The sequence below is a fragment of the Hoplias malabaricus genome, chromosome 9, assembly GCF_029633855.1.
Source record: "Hoplias malabaricus isolate fHopMal1 chromosome 9, fHopMal1.hap1, whole genome shotgun sequence".
In the NCBI taxonomy this organism is placed as follows: Eukaryota; Metazoa; Chordata; class Actinopteri; order Characiformes; family Erythrinidae; genus Hoplias; species Hoplias malabaricus.
In genome coordinates this window covers 27,187,338-27,208,732 of record NC_089808.1, presented here as the reverse complement: position 1 = coordinate 27,208,732, position 21,395 = coordinate 27,187,338, and the positions used below count along the sequence as shown (strand labels likewise).

Sequence of the window (21,395 nt, the reverse complement as noted above, 5' to 3'; positions counted from 1 at the left end):
TATCTCCAAGCTAAAGTTGTCTTCTTGTTTTCCGTTCCACTTTAAATGGTACTGCAGCTGCCTGATAGTGTGAGTCCAATTTCCTCTGTCAAACCTGGCTCCTTACTGGTTTTTATAGACGTCCACATCATGGAGCTGTCAGTTGATTGTGATATTGATATTCATCATGTCTGCCGATTGTGTTTGTGTTATAGTAGTTTATTAATGTATTTACGGTGTTAGACCTAGTTGACCACCATCTAACAAACTCATTTTAAACCAATAAGCACATTCTTTATAGGTGTAGTGTTATTGTGAAATGGTAAAAGCATTTCATACTCTTCACTCTCAGAAATGTCACACTCAGTGTCACATGAGGTTGTGTGGAACAGACACTGCTGTTGTCATTTTGTCTTTCCAAACACCTTTGAAAACATTTGCATTCACTTCCCTTCCTGTTGTAAAGAAATGGAGATCAAGCGTTTAAGGCCTTCTCTGTCTCTCGCACCATTTGACCCAGTACATTAGGGACATAGTTCTGATGTCACATATCAAGATGTTATTGTTGGATTGCTCAACAACAATGTCTTGTTTTTGAAGTGAAGATGGTTCATGGTTGACTTGGTAGAAATACATCTCTGTCACGTAATGTGATGCTCTTTAAAGCATCCATCTGCTCCTCCTCATGGTGTAGGCCTAAGCTCGTAGAGGAAGTAGTCGTTCTTACAAATCGTCACTGTCCAATGAAACACATCTCTCAAAACTTTACAGAAGGAAAGCAATTTTGCTTTACTTTCATTGGAAATCGTTTGGTTTCATTGGAAAGATTTGATTCCAAGACATTTTTGAGCATGTTTGATTGGTCTATTCATTATGAAATTTCAACAATTTCGACATGACAATGTATCTTCAAAGTCTTGTTTATCATGTCTTTCAATCTTTCATCATCATTCTTTCCTGTGTGACCTTGCCTTCTTTCTTGTGCTTCCTTTTTAATGGAAGGTCTTGCAGCAGCTCTAAATAATGCATATGATGTTAAAACACACACACACACACACACACACACATTTTAGGCCAAGTATGACTCGGCATCCCTTTGGAATATGTGATGTTCCAACTTACAGATCAAAGTACCCCCGCAGACTGCGTGTTTCCAGACAGTGACGAGATGGATGAGTAAATGACTGATGGGCAAGATTGTGCATGTCAGGTGCCATCTTAGAGAGAGCCTTTGCTAATATAAAACTCTTCAACTCATTTTGGTTAGGGTATCTCCAGCAACCACCTAAACATTGCTACAGAGATTGCTATGTTGCTGTGGCAACTCTGCCCACCATGTGAAAGTCCCCTCTTGACACTTTTGAATCAAACCAGCAGCAAGAGAACATGTAAACACAACTAACCAGGCCTTTAAATTCATGTTTATGTTGAAGGTTTTATCAGGATTTATGTGGCACCCTGCTCTGTGTAATGATAATAAGGATTATATGGACTGCATAGATTACGGAAGGAATAGTCCATTTAAATTATTTTTTTTTAATGGAACAGTAACAGAAACATCCTGTTTCATTGTCAGGGCTGTGATTTCTGGCTGCTTATGGTACATAAACCAATAGAGTGATTTCTAGGGGAAATACCTATACAACACGTCCCATAAATAAAGTAATACAGCAATATAAGAATTAGTTCAGTCAGAAAGTTAATGATGGTAACAGTGAGTGAGATTAAACAGCTTATGCAAGTGTGCTCATATAAACTGGTGGTTTTAACATGAGTGATGATTGGCTGAGCTATTCCTTATAGTTTCTGTGCTACATTAGGTCACTGCCACTTTCATATATCTGTGTATTCAGCTCTTCTTTACTATAAGCCTATGTCTGCAGGTAGTGCCACTGTTTTCAGAAGCTTTTACTAAAAGTGTCTGTTGAATTGCCAGGCATTAAGGTTTCAGTGTTTAACACAGTGACAAATGATATGTCTTGTGAAGGCTGCCTGAAGCCCCCAGGCCCACGTGTCTCTGAGCATATGGGTGCGAGGAGGATGGGGCCCACTCTTTGTTCTTTCACTGAAATCCCATTGCGCATACACATACACATACACGTGCATGCTCTCAAACCTACTCCCGTTTACTCTCGTTTCGTTCTTTCTCACATTCTCCCGAAAATTGTTCTCCAGTATGGACTTACTTCCCCCCAGGAAGGTCATAGGTTCAGCTGTGTGAGTCTGCTGTACTGGGAAACAAAGCCTGGTTTTATACGATTGATTCCCCAAATACAGCTCCCCATTCAAAACCTGGCTGTTACTGACATTTCATAATAAAGCCACTGTTGACTTGTGCTTGCAGAAACAACAAATGGTAGGTTATTCCTTGGTGAAAGAAGGTATATTCAGGTGTGACACTGGAGGGGAGAAATAAAAACAAAAGTGGAAAAAGGAATGAGAAAGAGAGGTTGGATGAAAAGGAATATTCTTTTGGAGACAGTAGTGATGAAAGAATGCTCTTAATCTGTTTGTTAAGATTAGATGAGTGTATTAATCTAGACAAAAATTATTGTCTGTGTACTTATGCAACAAACCATATTATCAAAAAACAAATTAGCTTTTTTCATGACAGTTAAGTACTATATAACTGCTTACTGAGTAGTTACTAATATTGCTTCATGATTTATAAAGATCTGTATTCTGCACCCTCCCACGGTCCAAAAACACACGTTGGTAGGTGGATTGGCGACTCAAAAGTGTCCGTAGGTGTGAGTGTGTGTGTTTCCCTGTGAAGGACTGGCGCCCCCTCCAGGGTGTATTCCTGCCTTGCGCCCAATGATTCCAGGTAGGCTCTGGACCCACCGCGACCCTGAACTGGATAAGCGCTTAGAGATAATGAATGAAGGAATGAATGAATTCTGCACAAAGTCTTTTGAAAAAAGGTTTGTCCATTATATAGGCTAATTATTCCCATTTGTGTGTGTGTGTAGTGAATTAGTAAGCTGGTGATGTTAAAAGCATGACAATTTGACACAGAACCTTGTTGAAATTTTTGTCAGTGGATACTGACCATTTGCTACAGTTGAGACACATAGAGATTGGGTTGAAAAGCACTGGATTATTGCTTTAGGGAAAGACTATTAAAAAAAGAAGTGTAAGTAAATGTTGTGTTATAGTAAAATAATAAACATAGGGCTGGAACAAAATAAATGAATGAATGCAAAAGCAGACATAGACACACAGAGTGTGTGTAGGTAGGTCGATAAATATTTGTGTCCGTCTGGCTCCCATACACTTGTGACCATGCCTGAGGCATGAGCATGTAGCCCACAACAGAGTCTCTCATTCAGAGGAAGCATTTGATAACAAGAGAGAGAGAATGTAAAAGCAGGAGAGAGAGAGAGAGAGTCACTCCATACCACAGCTAAGCTCAGCAGCAGCTGATGGAGAGAAAGAGAAAGGGGGAGCAAGAAGGAGAGTGGGGTTGGGTAGGGTGGAAGAGGGGGTTGAATGAAGTGGACTCATGGGTTGCTACCATTGTTATGTTCTCTACATCCCCCCCTGGACTGGAGTCCATTCTTCATGACCCCCTCCTGCATTGTCTGAGTGCTGATTTTAATTGATCCCTTTCTCTTTTGTCATCGTATACTCAGCATTTTCTCTAGTCATTCTTCAGTTCTTAACCTCTCTCTAATTTATCCTGTTGTTTTCTGTTTAAATGTCATATGTTTGGGCTTAAAAATGTAAGTGAATGGCTTTTGGGGGGAAAAAATCAATATATGCAGACAGCTGAATAAATCAGTCTAGTTCTATATCATTTGCCCAGTTTTTGTGCTAGTTACGATATTATGATTCTTCATTCAAATTAATAGGCACAGTTGAGGTTGTTTACCAATATGTACAGCAAACTTATTGTGTTTATTCTTAAATATAACAAATCAGATGTATGTTGATTGAAAGAGCCAGCATTAGTTTTCATGAGTTGTTTGCATATTTTCATTATCAGAAATCTTAATGTAGCCACAAGCAGCCTGCTGTGCCACATTCCAGTAAATCCTGTTGTAAAAGTTAGATCAAATGGCTCTTTTCTACTTTTTATTGCCTTTTAACTTCAACACACAGCATAAGAGCTAAGCTATGTGAGTCAGTGAAGCATTAAACTGGGACCTAAAGCACTAAATTAACATCATCCTTTGAAATGTCAGTCTGCTTCCTTATTAATCTAAAAGGTTTCTAAACAAAAAGACTGGCCTTTACTATAGAGCAGAGATGGAAAGTGATTAGTTCTTGCCGCCTGCTTCTCCAGGCTTCCTGACGCCATGTAGTGTTAACGAGAGGAAAGAAGTATTCTACTAGTTCAGCCTGTTTAATCTGCTAAAGACCATTGATCATTGATATGCCTTACTGCCACTTTAGAAACAGTGATGCTCATAAATGGCTGCAGATAATTAATTACGATTCTTCTGCTTTAGTTGGTTGATAAGCGATGTGACCCTTTCTGTCCAGGTGCGGAGCCTACCAGGAATCATTGGGAAGCATGGCAGGAACACAGGAACACCTTCACAGGGCATCACACACTGACTTAGCTACTTCCATACTCCCACCTATGGACACTTTCACTTTTGAAGCACCAATCATCATACCAATTTTTTTTTTTGTGGGCAGAAACCAGAGCACCAGGAGGAAACTCAAGCAGACACAGGGAAAACACTGTCATGTCATTCACACAGCAGTGTGCCTGCCATTTTCTGGCTGTCAGGACTTTAGGTCCAAACACAGAATAGGTGGACTGTAAGCGTCCATGTCTTAGGAGAAGTTGGGGTTTTCATACCAAGTGAAGACATTGTAAATCAGTCAGTCATATTTAAATGGTAAAAATACAGTTTAAAGACTTTCCCCTCTTGCTTGTTTTGCAGTAATAATTCATGGGTAAAGATGACTTTTTGTACTTTTGTTCATTATTATTTATTACTGTAAGGCATTAGTTTTAAATTATATATTTTTCTGTTTGATATTTCATACCAACTTGGTGTAGTTTAAGGCAAGTATGTGATAATTTAGGCCTGCTAACTTGTACGTTTCTATTACTTTTTTTAAGCAACATCAGCCCAGCTTCTGTTTAATACTAACAAATGAAATTTGCACACCAAACATCTTAGTTGAGGCTTCCTTAGAGCCTCAGTTCATTCTAAAAGAAGTAAATTTTAAGAGTGGTTCTTGTTTTCAATGTTCAGCTTACAGACTGCTTTCTCAGTTGCTGCCAGTCTGTTATGCCTGTAGGAAAGCCAATTTAAGGCTTACTTCTGAAGGCAACATAAAAGGTTTTATTTAAATGACAAACATTGCTATTTACTCACGTTGATCTGAGCTTTTTGATAGGGGTTAACTAGAACTGATCGCAAAACTGCTCTTAGCATGTGGGCCTACAGCTAAAGCCTGTATTTTTTTTTTTGTGAACTTTAGCTACTTAGCCAACACTGCTTTTGGTCAAGAGTGTGTGTGTGTGTGTGTGTGTGTGTGTGTGTGTTGTCTTATGGGTAGGAGGTCTGTTTTCTGTCATACTCCCCCTCTCACTTGTGTGTTTGTGTGTATGTATGTTCAAAGTCCCAGCTGTGTGTTATGGCCTGCATGTGTGTAACGCGTGGAACAGAATGATTTAATTTGTGAGAGTTTGATGTTGCTTTGCTGAAATGTTTGCCTGTGCATTCATACATGTAAACCTGTCAACACATGTATGTAGAGACTCTCAGCTGCACGAGGGTACACCAGCTGTGTGTTTGTGGGGAGAGAGAGAGAGAGAGAGAGAGAGAGAGAGAGAGAGAGAGAGAGAGAGAGAGAGAGAGAGAGAGAGAGAGAGAGAGAGTGTTTTTTTGCCACATACAGTTGTGCAGCAATGCTTCCCCTTGCAGTTGCATTTCCTTTACAATGCTGCCGGATGTGGGCTCTCCCTCTTCAGCTTCTGCTTTCTTTTTCTCTAGCTACGTACACTTACCTCCCCTTTCTCTTCCTCCCTCTTGCTTTTTCACAGCACAACAGATGGTCTGTAGAATCCTTTCCAGTTTCAGGAAAGAAATATGACTTGACATCCATAGAATAGGCCATCTTGAGAAAAAAATGTAATACTTTGCTGCCTTAGTGATGGAGAGTAGTTTGGCTTGACAGACTTATTATTGTTATTTGAGAGCACAGAAACTCAAGTGCTGCAGTTTTTTTTTTTCAGAGCTGTTCACGTCACGCTAGATTAGTTCAATACGGAAAGCTGCTTCGCTTTTCAGCCAATGCTGTCAGTCCAGCTCAAATCTGCCTTGTTTCCTTGTGGTCATAACAGGTTCACAGTAAACTGAGAAAGGGCACACTGAACACACAACACTTTTCTACTCTAGTGCTGGTTACAAGGTTGAAGCCCTATTGAGGACAGTAAAGTCTTAATATGCTAATGAGTTTATGAACAATCACTAGCTATTGTGTTAATATCCTATTCAGAATACTAAAGTACAAGCTGAGGGTCATTTATTGCCACTGCTTATGCCTGAGCAAAACTATTGTGTTGTGGAAGTTATTTCTTGGACAATAAATACCAATGAATCACTATTTTATTATTGTTATTTTGTTTAATTAGTATAATTGGGTATTAACATGTTGCCTCCCTCAAGAAACAGTTTGTTTACATTCATGTCAATTGTTCTGAAGTATTTCTAATCTCAGTGGTCTAGTTCATATGGCCACAGAGGATGGTCTGTATCAGACACAACTCCTGTCCTGCGGGGGCAGTGTCCAGCACAGTTTTGTCATTCGCCTGTCCATAATGTACCCACTTTAGTCAGCATTTAACAGTAGTGGTGAATCGAGTGTGTCTGAGATGGAAAACTGGAAAAGTTTGTATGATGTACTGAGTAATGTACATTATATCTGGAGTGATTTTCAACTTTAACTCCAGCTCCAATGATATGTTTGAGTATGAAGAACATTTTAAAAATGAAAAACATTTTCAAAATGCAATTATATATTTTACATTGTACAATACATTTTGTTGGAAATGTGTGTTTTTGAGAAAACCCGAAGGGGGTTTTGTTTAGTCTCTATGTGAGCAAGCAAAAGATCCTTTCTGAAAGTGTTTTTATTGTGTTGAATTACTAATTTTAGCATTTGTACAAGATTTTTGAAGCTAAGAGGGCTGTAGTTTTCTATTAAAACTCTTAAATGTTTAGCTTACATTAAGGTTTCCTTTCCTCCTTTTTTTGAACTCTTTTTGCTCACTATCAGCTCAACACAGAATCACTATATTTAACACAAAGCTCTTGTTCTATTTAATCTGATGAATGAATTATAGGGATTTATTGAAGATATAAAAACTAATTTCCATTCTGCCTTCGGAATGACCAGTAGATGTATCCAAAATAGATGTTTAAAAACTTCACATAGCATAAACATATATACAAACTGAGGGCTTTTCCTACTTGCAAAAACTTATACCAAGGACTACAGAGGGTCATTGCATGGTGTGTTGTTTAGGAAATGATGTAAAGGCTGAAGAGGTAGGCTATGTAAAGAATATGACTGGTTAAGCTTAGTTGTTGTGGTAGTTTGTACCTGCACCTGTCATCTATTAATACATTTACAGCAAAACCTTGACTTTCCAGTGAATCAACTTACAAATTTTCTGAGATATGAGCTGTAGCTCAGTGGAATTTTTTTTTTTTGCTTTAAGATGCGAGCCGAGATTTAAGAGTGAGCCCCCTAGCCACCTCTGCCAATCTCCTCCAACTCCCTCCACCCTCCATTGTTGGTTAATAGCAATATGCAAATTTTAATAGGGTTAATGGTCTGAGAGGTATCCGTTTCATGATACTAGCTAAAAGGATTGGCCATTTATGGCTGCATCATCTAGGAAAGGCTTCCATAACACTTAATTATGTTAGTCACCTCAATCTGCTTCAAGACCACTTCAATTTGGATTTGAATGGTGTGGAATCTGATTATGTCCATCTGACCCAAATGCCAAGAAAGCATCTGCTTAGTGGCTTAATGTATATTTTAGTTCACAATTAGGGAGATTATACTGAAAGCATATTTCCTCTCATAAGAAATTTAGAGGAAATTGATGCATTTTGTTTGAAATCAAAGGCAAATCTGTCAGCTGGGATGGGAAATTAAGTTGTTCCTTTGCTTTTTTAATAAAATACTCAAATATACTCCAATTTAACATCAATAACATAGGTTCCAAATGATCTCCAAATAAATCTGAAGAGTTTTGAATGCAGTTTTTAAATTTTTGTTTAGGCATTCCGTCGTAAAAAAAAAAAAGACTACAAATGTGAAAAACACCCACCCCCCATTTTTTTAAAGAGTTTTTAAAAATGCATTCAAATGTTGAAAATGTTTTCTGCGTGGACACAAAAAATGCAGCTCTTTGAAAACTCGGTTGTTTCTGTTTGTGCTGCATTTTAAAATGAAATGTGGAATTATCTGTCATTGTATAATGTACGACAAAACAAAAAACAAAGCATTTAACACATCTGTGGCAGTGAACACATGCACTAGGAGCTGTGAACAAACACCCAGAGTAGAGGGCAGCCATCCCTGGCACCCAGGGAACAGGCTCAAGGGCACCTTAGCTATGGATTGAGGGAGGAGGACAGTGCTGTTTCTTCACTCCCATCACCCCCAGTTTTCCTGCTGGTTGTGGGAAACCAACAACCTTTCACTTCTAAGCCTTCTTCTCTAACCATTAGGCCACGGCTGCCCGTGGATATTGATGACATGTTTACAGCTGAATTTTGCTTAACCTGTCTTTACTTGTTAATGACACTGTAGTGAGGTGGTGCCAGAATGCACTGCATTCAGTAAATCCACCTACAGATCTTTCACTGAACTGCGATTTTGAACCAGTCCAGGTCAAACTAGCAACTGGTTGGACAACTTGGAATATTTTCAAATGAAAAAGGCATCACTCATGTCTGTGAGTGGTTTGGCATGCCACTGAATCTGGCTTCATCAGATTCTTCACCTTTCTGGCTTATAATTTAAGTTTTGTTCATAATGCTAGTGACTGAATGTCAGAGGAATTAAATGCCTATGAATGGAAGATATTATATGAAATAGCAACACACATGGTGCCTGACACTAATCATTCTGCAGTGCATTTGAGCAAAAGCTTTGACTGAAAATGTAGAGCACCCAAGTCATAAAGTGGGTATCTTGTTAATTTGAATACTCAATAATTGGCTAATTTGCTGTTGAGATCATTGCAGTCATTTTAGTTTATATCTCTACATCTGAATAATGCAGTCATTCTGGTATGTGGAAAATCTCTTTCCTTATTGGTCACAGGACTAAAAATCTCATCCAATCTCTTTACTCAAAAATAAATAAATAATTGTATGTTTACATGCACGCACACATATGCAAACACACATGCCATTGAAAGCTGAAACAATAGCAGAGAAATGTACCACTTTTCCTGCTAATTAGATAAACATTAGAAAGATGGAGGTAGAAAGGGCTTCCAACATAAAAGAGTCTGGAGCAAACCAGAGATATCGCTGATATAGCTTTCCACGGGTGGAAGAACTTGAGAGTGCAGAAGAGCCTGGAAATCTGCACAAAGATTGCTGTTTTTCTGTTAGACTGGTAATTATCTGATTTGTTTTGTGTATGGGGATTTATTATTTTCCTGAATGACGTACGGTAGTGTTTGTGTGTTTTAGGGGAGTGGCTTTGAAAGAAGGTCTATAAGTAGGGGGTGAGATTTATTCGGTTGTATTTTCTTTCAAAACTAGCCAAGGTTACCCCTACTGGTTTCTACAGAATCATACATTTCAGCTTGAATGTTCTGAATATAGGTAGAAAGTACACATACACATTTAGAATAACAGCAGTTTCACACCCTTGGAGTGTGAATAATCCTGTGTTCTGTGAATAATAAATGCTGGCCTGTTCTCTTATGTAACTAAAAGCCCTTTCCTCTCCTGCTGCTTTGACTTTGGTGTGTCCAGATGGTATACTCTGCACCACCCATTAGACATTAGAGAGGCTACAGGGGGGTTTGGATAGGGGGTGATTACAGTGTGTGTGTGTGTGTGTGGACCCAGGGCCACACCAGACCTTTGGCATAGATTATCTGCTGAGAGGGAGAACACTAAGGATTATAGCAGTGAAATTTAAAGAGCTTGGCTCAGTGATGTGGGATTTTTTTTTTTACATCTTTTTTTTCTACAAATGTCAGTTACGTTGAAGATAAAGACTTAAAACAATTCTATAAATGTCCATTCCAAGTTTCATATCAACACTCCATTAAAACATGACACAGCATGAACCTGCTTTTATTGAAATACGGAATTCTGAGCTGTGATGTTGGTTTTAAGGCTCAAACTTATGCCTTTTCTTTTCCAGGAGGCACAAACTGTGTTTCTGAAGCTCACCTGTTTCTCATTTATAGTAGGAACATCTACTCTGTCCAGAAAAAAATTGAACTGTTGCCCAGTTTCTACCATTATCACACTCACAGATGTCACTGATTTTTGCACCAAAAATCAAATGTATGTCATCTAAGAGTGGATCAGATGATCTGCTTTATGGCACCGCTCCTGTTTTGACACTTGATGACTCTGTCGTTGTGGTAACTGGAAGCATTCTCCAACCACATGTTTACTCGCACAACATTCATTCGTAAGGTCTGTTTGAGAAAACACTTAGCTGTGAAGTGAACAAATTATTTTATTTTGTTTTGGATATTTACAACTTAAAATGATAAAAAAATATAAAGCAATTTTCATTTCATTCTGAGTTCTAACTAGAATGATTTAAAAATTGTTAAGAAATCGAAAACACCACTAATATCATAATGTGATTAACCTCTTGGTGCTGTGTCAGAGTTTGCTCAGATTGTATTAAATCAGGCCTAGAACAGTTTGTTTCCCCAGTTTATTCAAGAGGATAGGCAATGAATTCAGGGGTGTTTAATCTTGATTCAGACCTATGATGGCACTAGCCACTACATTTTGAGATAAGTTTATAGACAAAAAGATTTGGCCTAAGGCCTGTTTATATCTCACCATTAAAATCGAAATAGGACAGAAGTTGATTTGAGTTGTTCTGAAATTTGAACTAACATTATATATCAGTTTTGTTCATCTAAACTAACTTTTTCTTGTTTTTGTTTCATTTAATATATTTAACTAATACAGTCAACACTTGATGAAATCTACATTAAGTCAAAGAGAAAACGACTTTTAAACTACAAATAGTGCATGAGTGCAACCATGCTACAATGCAAGGCAAGTACAATAACAGTAAACAGGGGAGACAGTGCGGTTTGACCAGTCACAGTTTACAGCAGGTGTAATGTAAGTGAAATGAAATGCAGTAGACCATATTGAAAGGAAATGATTTGTGAGCATTGAACACTACTGTCAACACAGTGCGCTACGTTGGCAGCAGATTGGATATGATTGGATATATTAGATATGATTTTTAATTTCAACAGTTCTTTAGTAAACAAGTATATTTAAAGTGAATTTCCAGTTAATATTTTGAGGAGTCTGATAGCTTGGGGGAAGAAGCTGATGCACAGTCTGGGTTTGAGGAACTGAATGCTTTGAAACTTTTTTTTTGCAGACTGTAGGAGGGTGAACATTATGTGTAAGGGCAGTATGAGATCATCAGCAATGCTGGTTGATTTGCAGATAGAGCATGTGGTGAAAATGGTGTCAATGATTTTCTCAGCTTTCCCCCGCTGCAGGGACAGCTCCAAAGATGTGCCTAAACCAGGCAGCAATGCAGCTGCTCATGATGCTTTTGAATTTGATCTTGATTTAATCTAATGTGTAAGGCTTTTTCCCCTCTCTTGAAGTCCTAATCAAGTGGAGAACTAGTTTGGGAGTGTCTACTAAGATAACAAGTGATTACAAACGTATTCTTCTTAAACATATGCAATGTAATATAACCATGATTTGAGAATTTTTCTACAATGCCTGCAGAGTTACAAGTGTATTATTCCATGAATTATTTGAAGTTTTAGAACACTCTTAGAGCTCCCCATTGCCAGATGTCCACCTTGTGTGATCCGATCAGAGCAAGACATATAGTCATGTCTTGAATCCCTATTATCTCTGAAGGTGGTTATGTACTTGGGTCACAGTGTGTTATTAAAGCACACCGAGCCTTGTTCCCATCTGTATTTAAGACTCTTCACTCGTGATATTATAACCCAACGTATATTTTAATTCTGGACTCTGGTTGTGAACAAAATGAGGGTTTTGGTAAGCATGGTGGTGTCAATTTCTGTGTTGTATTAAAATGGGGGAAAAAAAGCATGTTTGAAACTGTTTATTTAAAAGAAAATATGTTTCACCAAAATATCCCTTGTTCTCTTTTCTTTCTCATTTCCCACCTTTTGTGAAAATACACTCAGTGATCATTGATGACTGATCTAGTAGAACATTATAGAATCAAGGTATTTTTGAGAACCAGACAAGCAAACAGGTTTCTTGTCTGTGTGGTCAGAGCTACGACATTCCCTGCTTTCTGGCTATGTGTTTGCATGCCATCTAAGAAGACTTTGCATAGGAGCAGATTCAAAATGATGGGATACATACTGCCTGTGCTCACATTCCAAAAGTAATATATTTTGTGTCCATTTGATATCTGCTTGTGTTTTTCTTATATCCATTTACTTGTGTAGTAGATAGTTTCACCATCTAGTGTGATAAACACACATACAAACACTTGGTAAAGGGCTTTTCAGCTGAAAAGGGGGCCACTTAAATATTTGGATGTCCTCACTGATGTTGAAAACAAAGAATACACAGTACGTTTGAGCCCTGCATTATTCTACCAATATACATTTGTAGAGCCTGTGTTCATAGACCCTGCCTTATGTTGGCTGTTGCAGGAAGTCTCAGCTGTCAAGTGATAGCATCAAAAGCACACAGCTCAGGCCAGAGCTCAGAGCTGTGTTGTCACTGGCAACGCTTCACACAAACACAACTGTGCCCTCCCTAAGCATTCAAACTGCTCTTGGGAAATGTATTTTGGTGATCTACAGAAAGACACGAGCTCACATGTGTTACTGCACCCCTATGTTGAGTGCATATATCTTTCTAAGATTTTACACGTTTTGATATTTTATATTATATTAATAGACTTCCCAATTAAAGCATGCGTTTGGTTATTTGTCATTTGATAATCTTTACAGCAGCATTGAATCCTTCAACCATTTGAGTTGGACAGATTTAGACTTTTTTTTCCATAATGCAGCCCAGCATGCATTATGGGTATATGCAGTTCAGCCAGTTGGATTCATTTCCAACTGTTGGTTAAATGCAAAACAAAAGGAATAGTTTTAATATTTGACTTTTTAGGACTAATGTTAGCTAGTTAATTAGCTTCGTTCTGTATTTAACAACTAGCAGATGGAATAAAACACTCGATTATCCACCTAAGCACCTTTTGTTCACAAGTTCCTCCCACGTTCAAGATGCACCATCATATGGGGGTTAGCATTGCTGTTGTAGGATGCAGGAAGGCCATTTTAACAGATGTAGTGATGGTTGGTTTTTGTGTTATCTGCTGAAGAGTACAGATTAAATTTAGAGACAACGAGAACAGAGAAGAAAGAGGATTTCTGCTCCTCACATTCCTCAGCTCTTGTGTTTGGTTTACACAGAGTCTTGTTCTAAAGTCAACTAAAATCAGCCATTCTGAAGAGGGTTGTTTTAGTCTGGGTAAGAAAAGTGCTGTGGTGTTTGATGCTTGTGGTATTTATACATTTCATTGAGACCCCAGGGACTTGTGTTAACTTGTGTCTGAGCGCATTGAAATTGCTAGTTACTTCAGACAAAATTCCAGTAAAAAGAGAGAAGTTTGTAACCAGAAATGTTAAAGAATTTTTCCTGAAAAGAAATGCCACATTTGCTGTTTTTGATGAAGAGAACTGAAGAAGACAGAGAAAACTGAGGAGTTTCTTTCTCTTGTTGAAACTTTACACCTAATATTTGCTTGGATCAAACAGTTGGTTTCCTGTATTTCTCTGGCTACCACTCATGTTTTCACACTCTTTTCGCCTTCACTTGTGTTTTGGCAATTCGGCTGAGTCACGCTGCTGTGTTTTGTTCTTGGCCCCCCCTCCCCTCCCCCTTTGCTTCTTTTATCTCTCATTTCAGGGTCTTTTCATGTTTTCTTTGGTATTGTCATGGTTCTGTTACTCATTCACCCCGTGGGCTCCTCGTTCTCCCTCTGTCCCTCACCCCAATCTCTAAACGAGTGATCCAAGTATGACACATCAAGTTGGCTAATCAGCTACTTCACACTTTTAGTGTCGAGTTTCTGAGGGAATTTTGGGATGTTTGCAGTGCTCTGGCTGCAGTTGGGAATGTAAATCCTCATGCCTGACAGGGAATTTAACCAACGTCAGCAAAGAATACAAAATCAAAATATGTTGGATATAGCTTTGTTGTACAAAAAAGGAAATTGATTTATCTCCAGTTGATTTCAAATCATTTGATGTATTATCACCAATATTTCAATACAAAATCTCTATAGAGAATATGTATAACTGGCATTCCACCTATACCAAAAACATAAGCGAACTATGTCCATATTTGTGACATTAAAGTAACTTAGCATCAAAATGACACCATAACACCAAGACTAATATTCCAAATATTTTTTGTCATAGTTTTGTTTGTGTAATAGGCAAACAAATTCATTCAGATTGGTCAATTGTGAAATGCACAAAGCTGCTATATTTGCCAAGTCACAGAAGGTTGGAGGCAGGGAACATATATTCAAATGTCTCTTAAAATTACATAAAAAAATTACCAAAACAGTCATGAATACTATGCATTTCTTTATTATTATGTATAATTGTATAATTATTCTTTGTTATTCATGATACCCGTATAATGGCTTTGTCCTAAAAAGATAATTTATTTAAAATCCATTCATTAGCTTTCTTGCTTGCATTAGCATTACTAGCTCCATTTGACTTAATCCTGGTGTTTTAAAAAGAGCAGCCTGCTCTTATTTTTATTATTTTTGTCTCCCTTGCTAGTTATTACTAGACCAAGCTGCTTTACTTTGCTGATTTCCCCAGAGAAGCCTTTACCAGCATCATTTTTACTGCCGGTCCTCCCACATCAGCCCATAAGTTCAGCATTGTTACCTTAGCACACAAGCTAGTCTAATTATTGCTTTCAGCTTAAGTTTATTTCTATTCATTGCAGTTGTGTTAGCGCAACAATAACTTTGCCACTGGCACAGTTTCTACATCTAGTCGTTTCCCCACCCATAAACTCCTGGTGCATTTGTTTAAGGTGACTCTCAAGAGTACAGCTTTCTTTCTTGGATCAGAGTGACCAGTCACATGACAGTACTCAATATTCTGTATTAACTGTGTTTGATGTGTTTTCCTTTTCCTCTTTCTTGCCTCCCTTTTTTTTTCTTTCTTTATTTTTAAGTGTCATTTGGCACTTTTCAGGCTGCTGTAAATAAGAATTTGTTCTTAAACCGCCTGGTTAAATTAAATGTAAAAAATAAATATAACGTTAGCCGATACATAAATATTTTGTTTGTGGGTTGGTCCACAAACACCAGGATTGGTCCTCAAGCATGGTCAATTTCCACATGCAGATAAAAATGGTTTTGATCAACATATGTTTTGTATTAGGCCCCGGCTAGATCACCTTAAAAATCTTTTTTGAATTGTCACCCTGGAGGCCCCCTGCCTTGCACATTTTAGTTTTCCCTGCATCTGCATAGACACTTAATTTCAGAAAGGGCATGTAACTTTGTGTATACGTTATACCAGGTGGACAGGAGCAGGGAAAAAACTAAAATGTGCACAGCAGGAAGATTTAGGGAACAGAGGAGAGGGCCACTGCCTTTGAACAAATCAAACACCTGGGGTTATATGCTGCTTACTGAGATATTTTCTGTCAGGTCTACCAAACTAGTGTGTTTTGATAAGGTCAGACAACATGGTTATGATTCATTCACCAAGGACACAGCATAGTTTTGCTTCAATTTCATACTATTTTCTCTAAATATATGAATCAGTGAATACATAGCACACAATAAGAGAAATTTTGGTGAATTAAATAATCTAATCTTTTTGTCACAATATCCATTATTTCTCATTATGAAGTTGTTGTAAGAAACTTGTACAAGTATTTATCTTTTGGGCAATAGCATTTCTCTCTTGTTGTTTACATTCTGAAGCTAAGCGTCCTTTAAGGTGGAATGGTGTGGTTGAGGGGGATAAAAAACCCACTGTCGTTTGTACATGGATAAGCTTTAACTTGTCTGTAAGTTTTTATTCATTGTTTAAATTACCACAGAAAATTATACATAACTCGATTTGTTTAATTTTGTAACACTTTCAGTAATACAGTCACCGTCTCCTGATTTTGGAGACATTCCCACCTTAAGTGACCTGAAAAAAAAAGTCTGTTTTACCCACCTATGGAGAGAAATCCACATTTTGGGGATATAAAACTATAAAAATACAGATGCATATGTATGGATTAAAGGTGAAATCCTTGGTTTGTGTGTTTTAAACAAACACATGGTTTGTGTTTAATAAAGCTATTTTTGGTCTAACATATTTGCCTGTTTAAGGTGGAACAGAAAATTAAAAAAAGGTACTGGCGGAAAACAACATTAGCCTTGTTGAATAACTTTGAGAAAAAAAAAAAAAGCAAAAGTCTGCTTCCATGAAATTACAAGGGAAAATCAATATGGAAGCTAACATCAGCCGTGTCTAGTGGGGCATTTAAGGTAGAAATGGAAAGCAGCTAAACACAGGAAACAGGTGATGCAATTTTTGCATTTTTCTAACATAGGTAGATATTTTAATGGCACGATGTAAATAGGTTGATTTTAGCTCTTTCTTTTCAGGTCAAATTCTAAAACATGTCTTGTCCTTGTTCATGCATGTTATATTTCCTGAGCTTTGCTTCTGGGTATGAGGGAGAGTGGACAGACAACTCTCTCCAACGTTTTGGATTTGGACTACAGCACGCATTCTAAACACTTGCTCTCAGTATAGCATTCCTCTTTTAAGCAATTTTTCTAATCAAATTGGTTTTCTATATCAACTTATGTTTTTTGGAACGATCTTAACAGTCTCAGTGAAAATAATTAGTTATCTTGACTAGATTTCAGATATTTTTTTTATAAAGGTAAGATATAAATGTTATGGAGTGTGAAGTTTTCTGTTAGAAGTAATAAAATGAGCTTCTCTTTCTAGTCTGGTTTCAGCACTGAGTGATGGATATAATTTCTAGGCTGTAAGTCCACCCAGCATCTGACCACAGGGTTGGTGTCTTGTCACCACTTTTGGACTATAATCTTCGTTTTGGATATGTCTGAAGGGTGCCTCCCTGTTGCATGTCTAGGCTGACCTGCAACTTGGGCATTACTTGAATTCTTCCAGCTAAAAATGTAATTTGACCTGGAGTATGCTGTGAACTAAGCAGTGATGTAGGAACTACATTTGTTTTATTGTAGAGATGTCCTACTCCCCATTAGCACCTTTGGTAGTCATTGTATGTGGATTTCCATATTTTTCTTAAGCTGGCAATTAGCTCATTAGTTGCATCAGGTGTCTACAATCTACAATATGCAGGTCAATGCCCCACAAGGACTGTTTGATTGTATATATTTTAGGGTCCTGAGTATCCTATATATATATATATTATACACACACCAGTCCTTCAATGGGTGACACACACTCGCACATTCACTCAAACCTATGGACACTGTTTTTTGAGTCGCCCATCCACCTACCAACATTTTTGGACTGTTGGAGGAAACCAGATCACCTGGAGGAAACCCACGTGGACACGGGGAGAACACACCAAACTCCTCACAGACAGTCAACCTCCAGGTTACTGAAGCTGTGTGACTGTGATACTACCTGCTGCGTCACCATGCCGCCCCCATATATATATTGATCTTCATACTCTCATTTTCAAGCACTCCACTACTACACAGGAAGAAATACACAGCTGAAAACTTGACAGCACACAACAGAAACGTATGCTATTTTATAAAATGTTGTACAATACTCTGTATGTGCCTAACAGTGTGGGTGTACAGGGTGTTTCTTATCCTACTACCTAATCAGCTCTAACTAATCTTCTATGTAGGAGAGGATGGGAGGTGGAACGTGTGTGTGTGTGTGTGTGTGTGTGTGTGTGTGTGTGTGTGTGTGTGTGTGTGTGTGTGTGTGTGTGTGTGTGTGTGTGTGTGGTAGGGTAGCAGGTGGTTCCCTCCCCTCCTGCTTTGTCTCTCTCCTTCTGACATTCTCACATGGACACAGAGCACACACAATCTCTCTCTCTCTGTCTCTCTCTCTCTCTCTCTCTCTCTCTCTCTCTCTCTCTCTCGTTGTGTGTATATATCCATATCCATCTGTGTAATGCTAATGGGAAATTTTTTGTTAGTTATTTCCCTAGTGTAACTTAAGATGACCTTGCATCTGTTGTAAGTCTGAACTAAGACACACAAGTCTGCACGCATTCACACGCATACCAAGTGAAAGGAAACTGCAAGCCTCATGAGACAGTGCTAAAATAGAAGCTCTGCTGGCAAGTTTGTGTCTTTCCCAAATTAGTGTCCTTAAGAAAGATTTTGTGAGAGAATTTGCAGTTTGGGTGACCTCATGTGTGAGGTGTTTTCTAAGTTTTTTGTAAAATAATTACATGTTTTTAGAGACAATTTCAAGTCTTTAAATAGGCTCTCTGTTAGCTTTTTTGAATTTTATTTCCAAACCCTGAGCTTGTAGGGTTCACCTAGGTGTATATAACTTTTTTCATGTTTAATTAACGTTTTCCTTTGTGTTCCTATATATTTGACACCTCTCTTGTCCACCTGAAATCATCCTTTAGTGTTGTCCTGCTGAGGTTTTATAATGTTACTGTACATGCAGATATTAATATCAATATTAATATTTAATAAACATTATTTATTGAACTATGTTGTTATTACAGAATTATATCTATTTTACTAAAGATGTATGATAGATAATGCTGGGCTGCTGTCTTAAAATATCTACGTTTTATTAATCTAACACTAAGATCTCTACTCATTTATATATCCCCATAAATAGGTGTTTCATATTATTCAGGTTTATCTAGTTCCATTGTATATTAGTTTAATGAATTAATATTTGGTAGTTAGACTTTCATGCTTTTGTACGTCACGTGTAGCACACAAAGTACTTTACATACTTTGGGATATTAAGGTGTTACCTCAAACACCATCAATGGGCAATATCCACCTGGATGAGGCGATGGCAGCCAGTACACACAAATATGCTCCCCACATTTCAGGTATGTCACCACCATTATGCAGTTCCCATAGCATTTTGTTTTTTAGCTTTAAAGAAGTATGTTTTGAGTGAGCAGGTTTTCTGTACTGCGTTATATGTGGTAATCGACTGTAGGTAACAAAGGCAGTTGTGTTAGAGAATCTAATATCTCTAATATCTTATTGATTAGCTCTAAGCTTTTTCTTGTTTTACTGTTATGGGTATAAAGTACAGTAGATCTGATGGGAATTTGTTTTACTTTTGGGAATTTAAAGTCTCTTATGGAACAAGGCCAGTAAGAATGTGTGTGTGTGTGTGTGTGTGGCAGGAGGGAAGTACTTCCTTGCCAAATTAAACAGCTGAACAAAAGATGTGGGGTGAGAGTATAGGGAGAAGGGAGCAAGGACACAAATGCGTGCGCACACACTGTCCATCTATTGTTCCATGTTCACACTGTCTCTGCTTGAATACATTTTATATCTCTTTGTCTACTGTACTGAGCACAAAGTTGACAGATGTGAAAAATTGCACCGGTCACTAGACTCTAGACTAGACTAGACTAGACACTAGACTAGCCATTCAATCCTGTACCCATAATTAATGATTTGTGGCCACTATTAGAGAAACATATTTGTTATACAAGCTTTGTAGTTTCAATTACAGAACATGTTTCAGCTCCAAAATCTGGTGTTGATGAGAAAAATTCCTTGGAGTATAAGGAACCTGAATTTTTACTCCAGCCACTTTAGACATTTCTCCAGAAGGTAGAAATGTTAGTATGGCATTTTGCTTTTGTTTGCATCACTAATAGAGAATAAACCAAGTTACGAATCCACACCATCTAGATCTCATGAATGCACCTCTGTTTGTGAGCATTTTTTTCCAAAAGGGTGCTAACATGATGTTATTATTCAGTTGTATTATTAGCTTAAGTTTTAAGGACAGAAAGAAATTCGAACTGATTGTTTGTGTTTAACCATAAAATATTGTAATGTAGGTCAAAAACTACAGGTCCCAGAGTGCATTGCGTTAACTATTCTAAGATCAGACAGGGTGTTGTACTCTGAAAGTAAACGGATAGTGGACAGGAGTAAAAGAACAATACTGTCCTCCTCCCTCAATCCATGACTGAGGAAGACAAATTTGTTTGTACATTGCACAATGACAAATAATTGAACATTTACCTTTATTTAGTTTACTTCATAGAGGTAACAATTCCATATTAGGATGCAGTACATGAAGCCAAGGGCGTAGAATTAGTATGGACAGAGGTGACGTGTCCCGACCAATATCCAGCATTTATGGAATTGACCCCACCAATAAAATTCACCATTGAATTTTATCCCCTCCCAAAAAAAAACAAAAAAAAAAAAAACAGATCTGTCAGCGTCTCATTAACCTAGAGGTACAGAAAGGGTTAAATCACACACTCTACTCTAGGCCTACCTCCCCATAACACACATAGGCAGTGTGATTGGCTGTTCCTTTCCCTGCTGTCACGTGAGTCTCTTTAGTTTGGTTGTTAGCAGTGCCAAAACGGGAAGGAACTCTACAGTCATAAGTGAGTATTACTGTGCAAGCGAGTGAGGATGGCAACAAAAATAAGAAAGTAGACATGATAAGCTATTTTTTTAAAGAAACATGTAAGTCACTTAAAGTTTGCTAATTAAATGAGTCCATCATAATAACAGCAGGCTAAAATCGCCAGTAGCTATGAATAACATGGTTTGGAAATTGAATGCACAACAAACTGCCAGTTGTCAGTTCTCTTACAATGACGTTTTATCACAGAGCAAAAAAAAATCTGTGTGGTAGAGTCAGAGGTCCCCACCAATGTCTAGAGCAAATCTATGCCATTGCATGAAGCTTTTGAAAGGAAGAAAATGAAGTATGCAGACTTGGCTGCTAAGGTGAGAAGACCTGGCAGGCACATGTAAGACCAGTGGAAATATGTGTTAGGGTATTTGTAGCCAAGTCTGCAACATCCCTGCTTGTGCAGTTCAACATCAGGGGATGAAAACTAAGGACAGCTGTGAAAGAGTGGTCAGAAGTAGCTGAAAGGTCTTGTCAATTGTGGATAATGAGAGCATAGACTGGCTGGGAAGACACACTTTAAATGTAT

General features: G+C 37.9%; 1 protein-coding gene across 2 annotated transcripts in view; it reads left to right on the top strand.

Moving 5' to 3' along the window:
* lrch4 (leucine-rich repeats and calponin homology (CH) domain containing 4) overlaps positions 1-21,395 on the top strand; it is a 39,775-nt gene that overhangs the window by 578 nt on the left and 17,802 nt on the right. The gene's annotated exons all lie outside the window — the stretch shown is intronic.